This window comes from Cavia porcellus, unplaced genomic scaffold, assembly GCF_034190915.1.
Source record: "Cavia porcellus strain 051 isolate PalLab524CR breed Dunkin Hartley unplaced genomic scaffold, mCavPor4.1 scaffold_2, whole genome shotgun sequence".
Lineage (NCBI taxonomy): Eukaryota > Metazoa > Chordata > Mammalia > Rodentia > Caviidae > Cavia > Cavia porcellus.
In genome coordinates this window covers 66,745,753-66,760,497 of record NW_026947485.1, presented here as the reverse complement: position 1 = coordinate 66,760,497, position 14,745 = coordinate 66,745,753, and positions in this window count along the sequence as shown.

Here is a 14,745-nt window from a genome sequence, read left to right as displayed (position 1 = left end):
TTACTAGAGGGATTTGTATCTCATTGTGCGTTAACTAGATTGTTAAAAGTGTATCCAGTGTTTTGTTAAGTCTCTCCATATGGCCATTTTCCCATAACTTTAAGAATCTCATTGATTGGTATCCCTGGGGGAATTTAAGATTTTTCCCTTTCCTCATAATAAATTCTAATTTAGTATCTAAGTTCAAAACAATGCAGACTGAAAGGGAAGAAAAATAAAAATAAAACATATATTTATACACAAGATAGTTAAGATAGTCATACAGCTGGTTTCTCTTAGTTCACTGAAAAGTTTGTACTAAAATTGTCTGGACAAGATATCATGCCTATATCCTGTACTCTGACTACTACAAAAACAATAATTTGCAATGTATTAATTATTGTAGCCATCCCAACATGTTTTGAAACTTCATGTTATTTTTATTTTTATTTTTTCCCTTTAAAAAATTTCAGGCTACGTTGTGTAGGATATCCTCTCGCTTTCAATTAATTGTGAAAAAAGTTGTTCTTTATACCACCTAAGTACAGCTTTTGATTTATAACAATCTGAAAAAGATTTTTTTTGTACTGGAAATCAAACTCAGGACCTTGTGCTTGCCAAGGAATGCTTGTACCACTGAGCTATATCTCTGGCTAAAAATAGATTTCTATAAAAAACACCAAAGGGAAAAATATTAAGCCATAGCAAACTTTATTTTATTATAAATATTGCAGGTTTTCAATTTATTTCTACATGACTAGTTATAACTAATTCATTTTAGAATCTACCATAATTCTGTATTTACAGAAACCACTTATCAACCTTTTTCCAATTTTTCATATAATGTATATAGTCAGATTTAATAATTGACTATATCATAATTCCAAAATAAATATTATATTAAAAGATTAAATTTTGAATTTGTTTGGTGCTAAATTATGAACAGCCTTTGTCCTCTATGTTCTGTTTTTTTCCCTTTCATCACCTATTAGTGAATGTAAAAAAATTAGAGTACAGCTCAGCTGATTGCCTCTGAAGAATAACAACTCAAAATAAGAGTAAGTTGATAAGGTGGTAATAAGGTTTGGCAATCGCCTTCCCAAGAGATATTTTATGGAAAAATGATGGAGGGCTGCCCATCACTGCATGGGAACACTACCATTCTGGGCCTTAATAGGAAAGCATTTATCTTTCGCATCTGCTGCAGTATGTGACTGGCTGTCATGTACCCAACAAAAGAGGGGGAAAACTGCACTATGATTTAAGAAATATGCACTGGCATAAACAAGCAAAATATTTTGAACAGTTAGGATTTATTTTTCTTGTTCTATTATGCTTGTTTTCAATAGTTATTTATTTTTCATTTAGTAGCATCAATATTTTCCTATCTCATCATTAAAGAAATATCTCTGAATTATTAAAAAGTGATTGCACATTCTTGAGGAAGAAAAGGTTAATACATTTATCACTGTTGAATTTTCTTTGGTATGTAACAAAATAAAGCATCAGGATAAAATGTAAACTCAGTTTTTAGGAGTATTTCACTAAGTTATAAAATTTAAACTTGATAAACTTAAAATTTATTCCTAGATTTTCATTTGTTAAAGCAACTAAAATAAAGGAATAAAATGTATTTTGAGATTGATTATTAGAAAAACAAAAGCAAGGTTTTGGATTCTTTGCACATTAGCTATGGACCTGGCCCTTTAAATGTGCTAACAATATTGAAATGCAACTGTCTTTTCATAATATTTTTATTCCTAGATGTTACTGCTTTTCTGGGTAGAATGATGAAAGAGGCTTGTCAAGAGCCTCATGTTTTTCTAGCAAGTGTTTCTTCCGATGGCATTTTACATGCTAATTTTTCTTCTGCTGCTGTCTTTCAATTTCATTTTCCTTTTAAAAATATACAAGAAGAAATATGCAAGAGATTTTTAGGATTATTCATACACAAACACATGCTTCAACTATGTACGTATATACTATGTACTTGCAGTTTAACTCATCTTTTAATAAACATTTTAAAATAAGCCACCAAAAGTAATTTTCTTCCTTGAGACATTCGCCACCAGCGTTTAAAATGTCTTTGGACCTCTCCCTTTGAAATGCCTGTAATAGCCTGCAGAATACTTAAAATATATAAATATTCAATGGTGTAGGTCATCCGTCTTTGAGGATGTTGAGAAACAGGGACAAAGAATTGGTCTTGAAGAAAAAAAAGGCATTCAGAGCTGTACAGGATGAACAGGTAATTGACTATTTCAAATAATTTATTTTTGGTCAAAGTTAGGGATCAGTTACAAAGGACTTCTTATGCAGGTGCACAGGAAAACTAAGAATCAGGGAAGAAAAAGAGGGGCTCAATCTGACTATGATATCAATTTGAAAAGAAAAACCTAGAATGGTTCCAGCAATTGTTTAAAGAAGCCCAAGATTTCCACCATGATTATTTTTTAAAGAAGTGCAAACATTTGGAACTACAGGTGACCCATAAAGCAAGAAGGCTTTACATATTTTCATTTATGTTTGTGAGCCCACCTTACCCATTTAAATTAGAGATTTAAATTAAACAGCATTTAAGTTAAAGCCAAATCTGGTTAATTCTCCCTAAAGCCTGTTCATCTAGTATTCAAGCATTGGTGTGGCCAAAAACCTAATTCCTTGTCCACATTGTGCTCTCCTGTTTGATTCTTAGTGAGAGGCATCCTTTTAGCTTGAAAAGTTTCTGAGACCTCTTCCATAGATAATGTTGAATCAAGATAGCTCCATGAAACATCAACTTTAGGCAGAGGGAGCAAAGTAATTTAGAAAAGAGGGAAGGATGCCCACCTTCACCACCAGAACTCTGAGCAACTTTTGCATGAGGAAACTACAATCAATCTAGCGAGGGACCAGAAATGACCACTTTAATACATTCTGCTAGCTGAAACTTTGCATTAATTATCCAAGCTCCTTCATATTTTATCTCAAGACATTGAGTGGTAAGTTTAATATTATGGCTTATATCTAGATGTTCCCCCCAAATCCCATATGCTCATAGAGCTTTTGAGAGTATCTGGATCATGGGTGTGTGACACTGAAATAATGATGTGATGACTGAGTGGTTTAGCATAGTGCAGGGTGCAGATGGTGGGAATTCCCACCCCAGCTGTGGGAGCCACCAACCAATAGGCCCATAGCCTGAATGGGACAAAAGGGAAAGGAAGGCTCACTGCTACCTTCCCGTCCTCTTGCCTTCCTGAACTGCCATGGACTGTTCCTCCTCTCCCCTAATGCTCCTCTGCCCTGCTGCGCAGCTTTGGAGCCACCTAACTTTGGACTGATACATCTATAAACTATGAGCCAAAATAATCTTTCCTCCTTTAATTTATGGGTGTCAAGTATTTTCTCCCTGCAATGAGACACTCTTGGAATAAGGAATAAAGCTTTAGACTTAGGAAATTTCATTGCTCATTCAACTCTAACACTTACTTGTTAGTGATCTTGCCACATGACTTCAAGAAAATGGTAATTTTCCTCATTTTTGAAGAATCATTTCAGATAGATAAATACTAGTGTTCTATTTGTAGACAAAGAATTTAAACAAGGAAATAGCCAAAGGAAAAAAAAATGACCAGGATCACATGGTATTAAAAGATAGAGCTAGATTTAAAAGCACACAGCTTTTTTTTTTTAAATAAGAAGCTTCTGCTTCAAAAGAAATCACCAACAGAGTGAAAAGAAAACCCACAGAATGGGAAAGAAGTTTAGCCAGCAACCCCTCAGACAAAGGACTTATATCCAGAACATACAAAGAATTGAAAAACCTCAAGCCCCCCAAATTCAAAAATCTTCTCCAAAAATGGGCATCTGAGATGAACACACGTTTCTCAGATTAAGATATACAAATGGCAAACAAATACATGAAGAAATGTTCACTATCACTGGTCATTCAAAAATGCAAATTAAAATAGCACTGAGATTTTATCTCACTCCAGAAAGAATGGCTGTCATCAAAAAGTCAACTGATAATAAATGGTGGCGAGGCTGTGGGAAAAAGGAACACTGCTCCACTGCTGGTGGGAGAGTAGAGTGGTGCTGCCACTGTGGAAATCAGTATGGAGATTTCTCAGAAGACTAGGATTGGAAGTTCTATTCAACCCAGTTATTCCCCTCCTGGGTATTTTCCCAGAAAATCTGAAAAGATCATGTCACAGTGATATATGCGCACTCATGTTTGTAGCAGCACAATTTGTGATAGCTAAATCTTGGAAACAACCAAAATGTCCATCAACCACAGAGTGAATAAAAAAGATGCAGCATTTTTATATAATGGAATATAACTCAAGCTATAAAAAGGATGATCTTGAAACCTTTATAGGTAAATGGAGGCAACTGCAGACTATCCTCATAGGTGTAATAAATAAGAGTCATATTTATATCACGTTTGTCTCCCTGGTGTAAAAAGTAATAAAAACTGCAGGAGCAATAAGTTCCAAAATGTGTAATAGTTATTATAAAAAAGGAAAGGGAAGGAAAGCACTCTAAAGGATATAACTGCATGTATGTTTAAGTGTGTAAGATAGATGACCACATTACTAAGGTTTTGTTGGATCATTGAACAGTACGGTTTACTCTCACATTGTTTAAGTGTCCACTTTTTATGCTTTAATTTTGGACTTAAACAACTATTTCTAAGATAACAGAATGTAATTTATCCACTAGTGATTTCTTAGCATTAATTTCTTTTGAAACTCTGTATTACTTCTACCCTTTTTTCTGTTCTGCTTTATTTTCTTTAAATAAAAATCAAAACAAAAAACCAAAAAAAAAAAAAAAAGAAGCTGCTGATTTGTGAGATAACAGCTCAACATTTATGTTTAAATTTGCCTAAAAATAGAAAAAGGTTATTATGCTAGTAAAAATGTCTGTGTCACTGAAACAGAGCAATTCTGGAGGATAATATTCTCTCAACTATGTCAAGAAAAATGTATTCTTGGTTTTAAAGTAAAGAAGGGGTTTTCTGTTTATTACATTTTTGTTTGGTTCAAATGCTTCCAGTGGCATCCAATTCAAATGTTTATTTGTTCATCACTGTGAAAATCCCAGAGTGCATAAATTTATATATTAAAGGCAGCCTTTTAGTCATCTGGAAGTCAAATGCTAAATCTCAAGGGAATCATGTCACACTTTTAGAAATGATTTTATATCAAGTATTTATTTCTACCAGTATTTTAGAGTTTACTATATACAAACACAATGAGTTCCAAATAATTGCAATAACAATATTGTGTATAAAACATGAAATAATGGTACCGGACATCATGTACCGTGCATGTAAATTCTTAACTGGTAGCATGCTTTCATCTCCCCTTGCACTGCTGATCTATATTACCTAGAGATTATTTATTTTGAAGGATAATTACAGTAAAAATGCCATGAATATTCATAAAGATTTGCAATTGCCTATGTGGCTTTTTCTTCTATGAGAAAACAGTAGAAAAATAAAACATTCAGTTTAAAAGACTTAAACAAGTATCTGATTCTTTGTAATTTCACCTTAAAGATGACTTGCAGAGTACCTCCAAAAGAATTCTTAGCAGATTATAATCTTATACATTCTAATTTGTTGCACTAAGGCGAAACTAACGCCTGAGATTTCTTATAAGGTAGAAGCATTTACAATGTTTTATAAAATTAATACATATTGAACATAATATTGAGTTGTACTATTTAATATATGCTTTTTGATATTTTAAAGTTTATACCACTTTGTTTAAAGATAAATATATTTTGCAGTGCATTCATTTTAGATAGCATTTTGTTAACTTCACAAAATATTGATCCTCAGATCCTATTCAAGATGTAGCTTTTGCTATGTTTTTTATTTCAGGAAAAAATAATCACTAATACATATTATCAGTTTACATAATAAGAATAAGATGCCATGTAACTTTACATTATAGCATTGTCCCAGCTGTAGACAGGCCAACAAAACAGACTGTTTAGTCCCAAATCCGTCTTCCTTCACTTCCTTCATTCTCCTTTACCTCTCCCAATTTGTCTAAACATGTTCCAATTTATGTCTGTTACCTTAGTGTAAATAAAACTAAATTTCCCTTGAGTGAGCACACTTATTATTGCCATTGTTCTTTAGGAAAATAGAAAATAAAATCAAACTGAGATACTTTTTTAGAATGATTAAAGTTAAAAGTACTGAGTATATCAATTATTGGCAAGGATGTGGAGAAACTGTAATTTCACACATTGCTGTGAAAAACATGCAATGGTGTAACCACTCTGGAAAATTATTTGACAAGTATTTTTTTAAAGCAATTTAAAAACCAATACCATACCATCCTGCAATTTCACCCCTGAATATTTACATAAGAAAAATATATACAAATGCCCATACCAATATTGTGTACATCAGTGTTCATAGCACCACTGTTTAGAATAACCCTAAACTGGAAAGCTAAATGTCCATCAACCGGAGAATAGATACACAGATCATGGCTGACCCATACAATGGAGTACAGTCAAATAGGAACAAACTGTTTATGGCCGTGAGAAGTCAAATGATAAAGAACCTATATAGTATATGTGTTAGTTACTTTTCTTGCTGCTGAGACAAAATACTCAGCCCACAAAGTTAAAGGAGGAAAGGTTTATTTAGCTACAGTTTGTAGAGGTTTCAGTCCATTAATTCACTGGCTCCAAGGCAGGCTGACCTGGCAGACAGACATTGCAGTGGAGAAACAGTTTATGATGGGCAAGAAGGTAGCAAAGCAAGGAAACAAGGGACAGCTAAGCATCTTTTTGTCCTTTATTACTGTATCCAGGCAATTGGCATCAGGGCGGTACCAAACCTCTTAGTGGAATGATTCAGTAATTGCTCACCCTTAATCTTAGCACTGCACCATGAATCAGTCACGTACTCTAGAAACCCACCTCTAAAAAAGCCCCACCTATGACTTTATGAGATTTTGGGGGGACACCTAAACACCAGCCAACACAGTATATTATTCTGTTTATATAGAATTCTAGAAAATAGTAACTGTAGTAATAGGAACCAGACCTGTGGCTACCCAGGAATAGAAAAGGGTGAAAAAAGATTATAGAGACATGAGGAAAAATTTTCGGTGTTAGATATATTTATTATCTTGACAGTAGTAGTAGTTTCATGGTTTTCAAACTCATTTATATAATTCAAGTATGCACGGTTTATTTTATGTCAATTATATCTCAGGCCTTTAAATAATAGTTTAACTTTTTCATCTCAGAAATATTTCAGTTTGAGTGCTGCTAATATTCTATTGCTTGATCTGGCAACTTGTTTAACAGATTTTTAATCTAAGTGCTTCATAGATTCCTTCAGAGTCTGAAAATCTAGTTACAGAATGTGAAATTTGCTGTATTTCAGCAGCCGCCCTCCACCATACCCCACCCTTGCTTCCAAAAAAGGAAAATTCCAAGAAAATATTAGATGTTAAATGATAGAGAGACTCCAGTGAGATTTTTCTCTTTTTTCAACATTAGGGAGAAGAAAACTAAGACTTAGAAACCAATTGCAAAACTCCACAAAAACAGTAAAATATTTCTTTGGAAACAAGTTGGGCTTCCCTCTCCACCTTGAAAACCTTTGTTCATTGTTGTGATTTGCAAGTCAGTGGAAGGACTGGCTATGTATGTTAATAAATAATCACAAGATCCCTCTATGGTTATCCTGTCCATGTTCATACAGTAATTCATAATGACCAACATCAGATTCCTTCAGAGGTATAAATAATATTCATTTCAATAGTTACATCCAGTTATGAGACACAAAGCAACCAACTCTTGGCAGTTACAACCGTAACAATATGGCTCTGGGGACAAGGAACTATTAAAAGGGGGGGGGGTTAAAGAAACAAAGAGATCTTCCACTAGTAGAGAATAGAATTGTGATTATAGGATGGAGTAACCAGTAGAAGAAAATAATACATACTTCTGAAATACAATGAGTGCTTTAGAAGAAAAGCCCATGCATGCATCGATAGGGATATTTTACAGATTTCAGTGGCAACAATGCAGTGGAAAACCTTTTTCTCTGCGGAAGATTATTGATTATTAGGGCATAAAGTAAAGAAGAAAATGAACCTTTGGTATTAAATAGCAATTATTTAGAAATTGATTTGCAAAGTAATAGACTGACTTTGGAATAAGGTTCATATAAATTTAATCAATGTGTCCTAACTTCAATTTGCAGAATAATTTCAGCTCGCAGTTTAGGAGAGGAAATGAAAGGTGATAAGACGAACAAAGAAGAAAAAACCCACAATAGACCAAAAAACAGCTGAAAAATGCCCTATAGGCTTCTAAAATGTCATTTTCAGTGATTGTCAGCTGTTCCTTGGGGCTTTGGTCTGGAACAGAATGTAGAAGATTCTCCTGCTGCTTGCCCAGCATCTGTTTCTTGCACATGTGTTTAAAAGCACCTGATTTTGTTCAAGCAGCAACCCTTTCACTGTGATCATGTGTTTAGAGAAGCTGGTCTGAGTCCCAGTAAATCCTAATACATCTATAGTGCTTTCCCTTCGAGAGTAACTATCTTAAAAGGACAGATGACCCAATTTTGGCGGATTAGAAAAGCGAAATCCTCTTGAATGTCTTAGGAAAGACTTGAGACACAAGAAAGATGCCTTCTACAGTCAGGCATTATTTTGTCAAAATGTAGCCTCAGACCAGCTTCAGTTACTTTCCTGCCACAAATGTTAGAGGGAAAGTCAGTACACTGACAGAACAGAACTGAAAACTGGAAAAAAAGAAAAGGAGGTCTTTGATGGTATCTCTACACCACTCATCTAACTCCAAGGGCTGCTACCACCAGCCATGAGATCTGTGAGAATCTGGGCTTTAGTTTCCCCAACTATCAAATGACGAAAGTGAGGTTTTTCCTTTGATCCATCTGGGACCCTTCAGCCTACCATAATTCCAAGACGTTCATACTCTACAAACCATTTTGCTGATATTCCTGAACATTTTACTTTTTTTTTTTTTTGGGTGAAAATGTACCACTCTGAGAATGCAAACATCACTGAGGTCTAATGTGATTTTTTTCAGAGTAATTTGTAGGAACACAAGTTTTTTTCCTTATTTAAAGAGAAAGAAACAAAAAAAAAACAATGGAGATTTTAAAAAAGGGTAGAAATAATACAGAATTACAGAAAAGTAAACGGTAAGAAATCACCAGTTGATAAGTTATGTATTGTCATCTTAGAAATAATTGTTCAGGTTACAAAATTAAAGTATGTAAAGTGACATTCAAATAGTGGCACTGCCAACAGTTCTGCTCAATGATCTAACAAAAATTAGTAATATGGTTATCAGTCCTACACACTTGTTTTTTATCTTCAAGAGGGTGAGATTAAACATACTAAAACAGAACAAAACAGTTCAAAAAGAAACAAAGAAATACAGATTTCAAAGCAAGTCCACTGGAGATCTTCACTGTTTATCTAATTGTCTCCAGGTTCTTTAAAATAGTTGTCCCCATCTTCACACACATTAAATACATACTGCATATTACAGAAGTAATCAAATCATTACAGAATGATGAAGGTTTTTTAGGTCTTCAAGATCTGACATTGGGGAAGACAATAATAACTACCATAGTGTCTGTCATTCTCTTCGTAGTAGCTGTCCTTATCTTTACATATGCTGAAATTGAACTTAGGAGACCAGACTAATATCACTCTGATCAGTGAATAATGGTATTGCTAGATTTTATATCATAATGCTACAGAATTAGCATTGGGTTTCTTAGTGTCTCTTCTTCAGAGTATCTGTTCATTACATTGTACATTATATAATCTGTTCCCATAGATAGTTTTAAAAAATCTTCTCATGTGTGAATTTCTACATGTATATCTACCCTCTCTGTATGACAGGGAAAAACAGACCATAACAAGACAGCAAAACAAATTCTTAGAAAAACATGCAATGAAAAAGACACATAAGACCACAATATTAGGTGATTTTCCGTAGTTACTATGCTTTCTCTTGTTATTTTCAATAGACTTGTCCACATCATCAGGCTTAATATAGTTAAGCATAGTATTACATAGCTATTTTTATAAAAACACAACTTTGAAAACATTGTAGGACTTGAGAGCTGTTAATAATCAAAACCAGTATGGATCTCTTTTATATCTTGTCATCTTCAGAGTAGTTGCCTCTACTTTTAGGGTTGATACTATCAAGCATACCAAACTCAAATAAAATCAGCCAAGGCAGAACCGTGGTCTAATGAATTGGATTCAAATAAGATCAGTCGTAGTAAGACAACGTAAGTAATACAGGGTTTCAGTTTAAGTTAATAGGAAATTACGGATAGTTACCATGGTATAACCTGTTATTTTTGGGTCAGATTTCTGTGCCCTCAAATCTGATATGAGTGGACAGACCAGAACAAATTAAATTCAAATTAAACAGGGCGATAAGACTACTGTGTCTTTTAAATCCTGATACACTATTAACAATGACCTCTGCCTCTTTTTTTATAATGTATCAAAGCTATCTAAAGATTATAGTTTACCACCTCTGCCTCATGTCTGCTACTCCACTTCACTGCTATAATTTGTCCACCTTACTCCCTCATTCCACTGTCTACCCCGTTTATTGAGGCCTCTCTGCCATTGTTGCTGGAATCCTGGTATCGCTTCCTCTCTCTCTCTGGAATGTCCTTCAGCACTCTCTGTAGGGTTGGGTTGGTGGCCATAAACTCCCACAGTTCCTCCTTGTCTTGGAAGCATCTTATTTCTCCATTAATTTTGAGAGAGAGTTTTTCTGGATACATCAGTCTTGGTTGCAGATTATTTTCTTTCAGGACTTGGACTATTTCCCCCCCATTCCCTTCTCAATTTGAGAGTTTGTGTTGACAAGTCTGTTGTTATTTTGATAATTTTTCCATTGTAGGTTATCTGCTTCTTTTCCCTGGCTGCTTTTAGTATTCTGTTCTTTTGGATGGAATCTTGATTATTATATGTCTGGGTGTAGATCTGTTTTGGTTGTAGGTAGCTGATGTTCTGTATGCCTCATTTATGTGGATATCATTCCTTTTTCCTATATTTGGAAAGTTTTCCTTTAATATATCTGTGAATATTCTTTGTAGCTCATTTTTGGTTGCTGCTGCTTCCTCGCTCACATGCTTTTATTCTTAAGTTGTGTATCCTTTTGTCATCTTCTAGCCTTTGAATTGTTTGTTTCTGGTTTGTTGTTATTTTTAAGAGGTCTTTTCTTTCACAATCATACATCATAAATCTCTCTTCAAGTTTCAAAAGGCTAACTTCAGTTTCGGTCAAGGCATTTTGCCAGTGTTCAATGGAGTTTTTAGTTTCCTGGTAATCTCTTTGTATCTGTTTCATGTGTTCTGGGATTTGTTTAAATTCTTCTTCAGAAATTTCTTTTCTGATTTCCTCCATTCTTCCACATGTGTTCTCTTGGGTGGGGCTTATCATTTCTTTAATTAATCGCTTTATATCTTGCTTTGCTTGGATCAGAAGCACAGTTTTAAATTCATCTATAAAGTCATGAAGGTATTTCTTTATTTTAGTTGATGCTGTGTCTAGTATTGGATGGTTACTTGCTGGTTCTCTTTCATGTTTACTTCTCCTGGGCGTATTTTCTCACGTTTGGCAGCTGGAGATTTTTTTTTATTCTATCTCTTGTCATGTTTCTGGTTTCTTTAGACTGGAGTGTCCTGGGGTTCTCTGGCCCTCTCCGTATTGCTTAGGGCCTTTCCAAAGCATGCTGACTTGAGGTTTTGCTGTTATCTGAGGTAGGCAGGGATGCAGGGATGGTGCAGGCTAGCCTCCAGACTCTGAGGAGCACAAGTTGCCTAGGATCAAGCTATTAAAGTCTTTCCAAATATCACAAGCTGATATGTGCCCTGTGATGATACAGTATGAGAAATAATTAATAAAAAGCTACAGTGTCAAGAAGCAAAATTCAAGAAGCTAAAATCCCCAGTGTTCCTATTATAATAATTTCAATACAAAAGGAGAAATGGATTCCTATCTCCTTTTGGGGCCATTATATTTTCATATTGAAGCATTTAATAAGTTGGTGATTTTCATGGTACTCTAAGTACATTTTTGAAATTTCATCTTAAATAAAATGAAATGGATTTTTTTTCTGGTGCCAAGAAGCCATGGGGGATCATTCTCTCTGTGCTCCCTGTGGGGTTCTTACTACTCCTCACTCTTAAATTACAGCCTCTGTTTTGAAGCCTTTTCCAAGCCTTTTTGAAGCCTTGGTTTGTAGCAATGCTTCAGAATCATTGCACCTTTCAATGTTTTATTAATTCTTATTCTCAAAGACAAACAGAAAAGGGTGGGGATCTTTGTGTTAAATGGGATGTAAGCTAAGTGATCTCCAGACCTCTTTCCACTCTTGAGCATTCCTGAGAAGTACACATTTTCCCCAGTAGAATGTTTTCTGTTTTCAAAAGCAACTGCTAATATTTGCAAGTTATTGATAGAAAACAAAGTTAGTGATTCAGGAATGTAGCTCAGTGGTGGACCTCCAGCACTGAAAATAAGAACAGTTTTAGACTTTATCAACAGCTTGCTTTGAATAGAACCAGAGGAGGAAACAGTGATTTTCAAGTATCCTGGATATTCTTTATTTGTCCACTCTGCTATTTGTAAAGTCCTCATGGGACAGGTAACCATTGCTGAGATAGAATCATCTCCTATCAAGAGGAGAGTGGATGAGTCCTTCCCAAATGTTTTTCTATGAATCAAAACAAATGCATTAGGAAATTTATGGCCTATTTTATTTTTTTTCCACATAACTCAAATATTTGGTGAGTCTCTGTACTATTCAAAACACCATACTTTTATTTCATCCAATAATTCAAAAGTTTTAGCCAGAAACCTAAGCTTAAGTGTAAACACCACCCTAGAAAATCAGAGTGAAGTGAAATGAAAGAGATAGTAGTAGAAGAAGGATATGAGTAAATCCTGCCACCTGTGGTTGAGGTCAAGTTGCACCTTGTCTTCTACCTGTGTAACGGTGAAGTTAAATGCTTCTGACTATCAGTAAAAGCTACACTTTTCCAAAGGGCTTAGCACTCTGGTTTAACAAACATAAGCATGACTTGGGAATTGTTAAAAGAACTAACATTCTCCTCAGATACTTTTTGAAAAGTACATCAACTCTCTTTTGGTCATAATGATTCTAATATCACACTCATGAGACCAGCTCTTCTCTAGAGTCTAATTTTTGAAGTGGGAAAGCCAACCTCCATTTTCATTCCTCTGCCCTATCCCCTTTGTCTTTCTCTTTTTCATGAACAACTCTGCTCACGGGCACCACTTCACATGTTTCTGTCCACCTGGAAGTTCCTTAGTCTACCTGCAAGCTTTTCACACATAATGCTTCATACCAGACTGGGATCTGTGGCCTGTTCCTCTAAATGTCTACTTCCATCAAACCTGGACTCTCTGGTTTGTCTCTGTTGCCTGGACACCCCGGAGCTATAATGCTCTTTTTCCTCTCCCTTGTCTCCTCAATTGTCCTGCTCATGGCTACTGTATCTCCCTCAGTCTCTCTGTCTGTAGACCCAGTTTCCTTTCCTAATAGTGATCCTCTTCTTCTAGGGTCAACCAGATCCTTCCAGGCTGTATCATCAAACAAGGCATCAAGTATTCTAGAACAGACTTCCAGACAAAATTTTCCAGTACTGCACTTGGACCCTGTCTCCAGCAACACTCCCAATTTTTGCTTGGGATCTACCCCACCCTCCATTTTAGCCTAAGCAGGCTGGCTGCATCTTGGTCCCAACTTCAGGGTATGGAGGTTGAGATTTAAGGTCTCTCAATCCCACAGCATTTCATTCTGAGGTGGGTAAGTGACTTTAAATTTCCCCACCAGAGAAAATACTAGGATCTCTCTTAGAAGTGAGATAGTTACTCACTTTCTTTCATTACATTTTAAATATAGAACTATATGTCTAACTTTGTTAAAAGCATAAAACAGATACAATGTTGAATAAAAATTGTTTTCTTCTACCAGGTCAAATATTTTATATTGACCAGCAAGAGCAGATTCAAATCCTCGAGTGTGTGCAGTGGAGCACAACTGATGAGAAGATAGCACACACTTGGGTCTGTTTCTTTCTCTTCTCAAGCTTCCCTCAATTCTTTTTTTAACTTTAAAGAGAGAAAAGAAAACAAAAATTTAAAATGATACATATTTTCACAACACAATAATAAGAAATTAACAATGGTTAATATTTTGCACATTGTCTTCAGATTGCAAGATATAGGTATGCAAAATTGGTCAAACAATACAAGCACAAACCAATTTTCTCAATGAACCAAAAGAAATTAGTATTATAACTATGTTAACTGTTATATATATTCTCTTCCTTCACTTCTCCTTTCTTCCATCCTAGTTGTTCTTTCCTTGTGAACAGTTTCTTTCCCTTTCGCTTGCACAGAGCAGTTTGATTTATTTCACTTAGGAGTATGGTCTGTAGTTGCATCCATTTGCCTATGAAAGCCTAGAGTTATTCTTTATAGTTAAGTAGTACTCCATTATTTAAATATGACACATCTTTTTTGTCCACTCTATGGTTGATGGGCCTTTGGGTTGTTTTTCAATTTAGCTATTACAAATTGTGCTGCTATAAACATTGGGGCACATATACTGCTGTGCTAGGATGTTTTTTATTCTTCCAGAAAAAACACATAGAAGGGGAATAACTATGTCAAATGGAAACTAATCCTAGAGTTTTTTTTG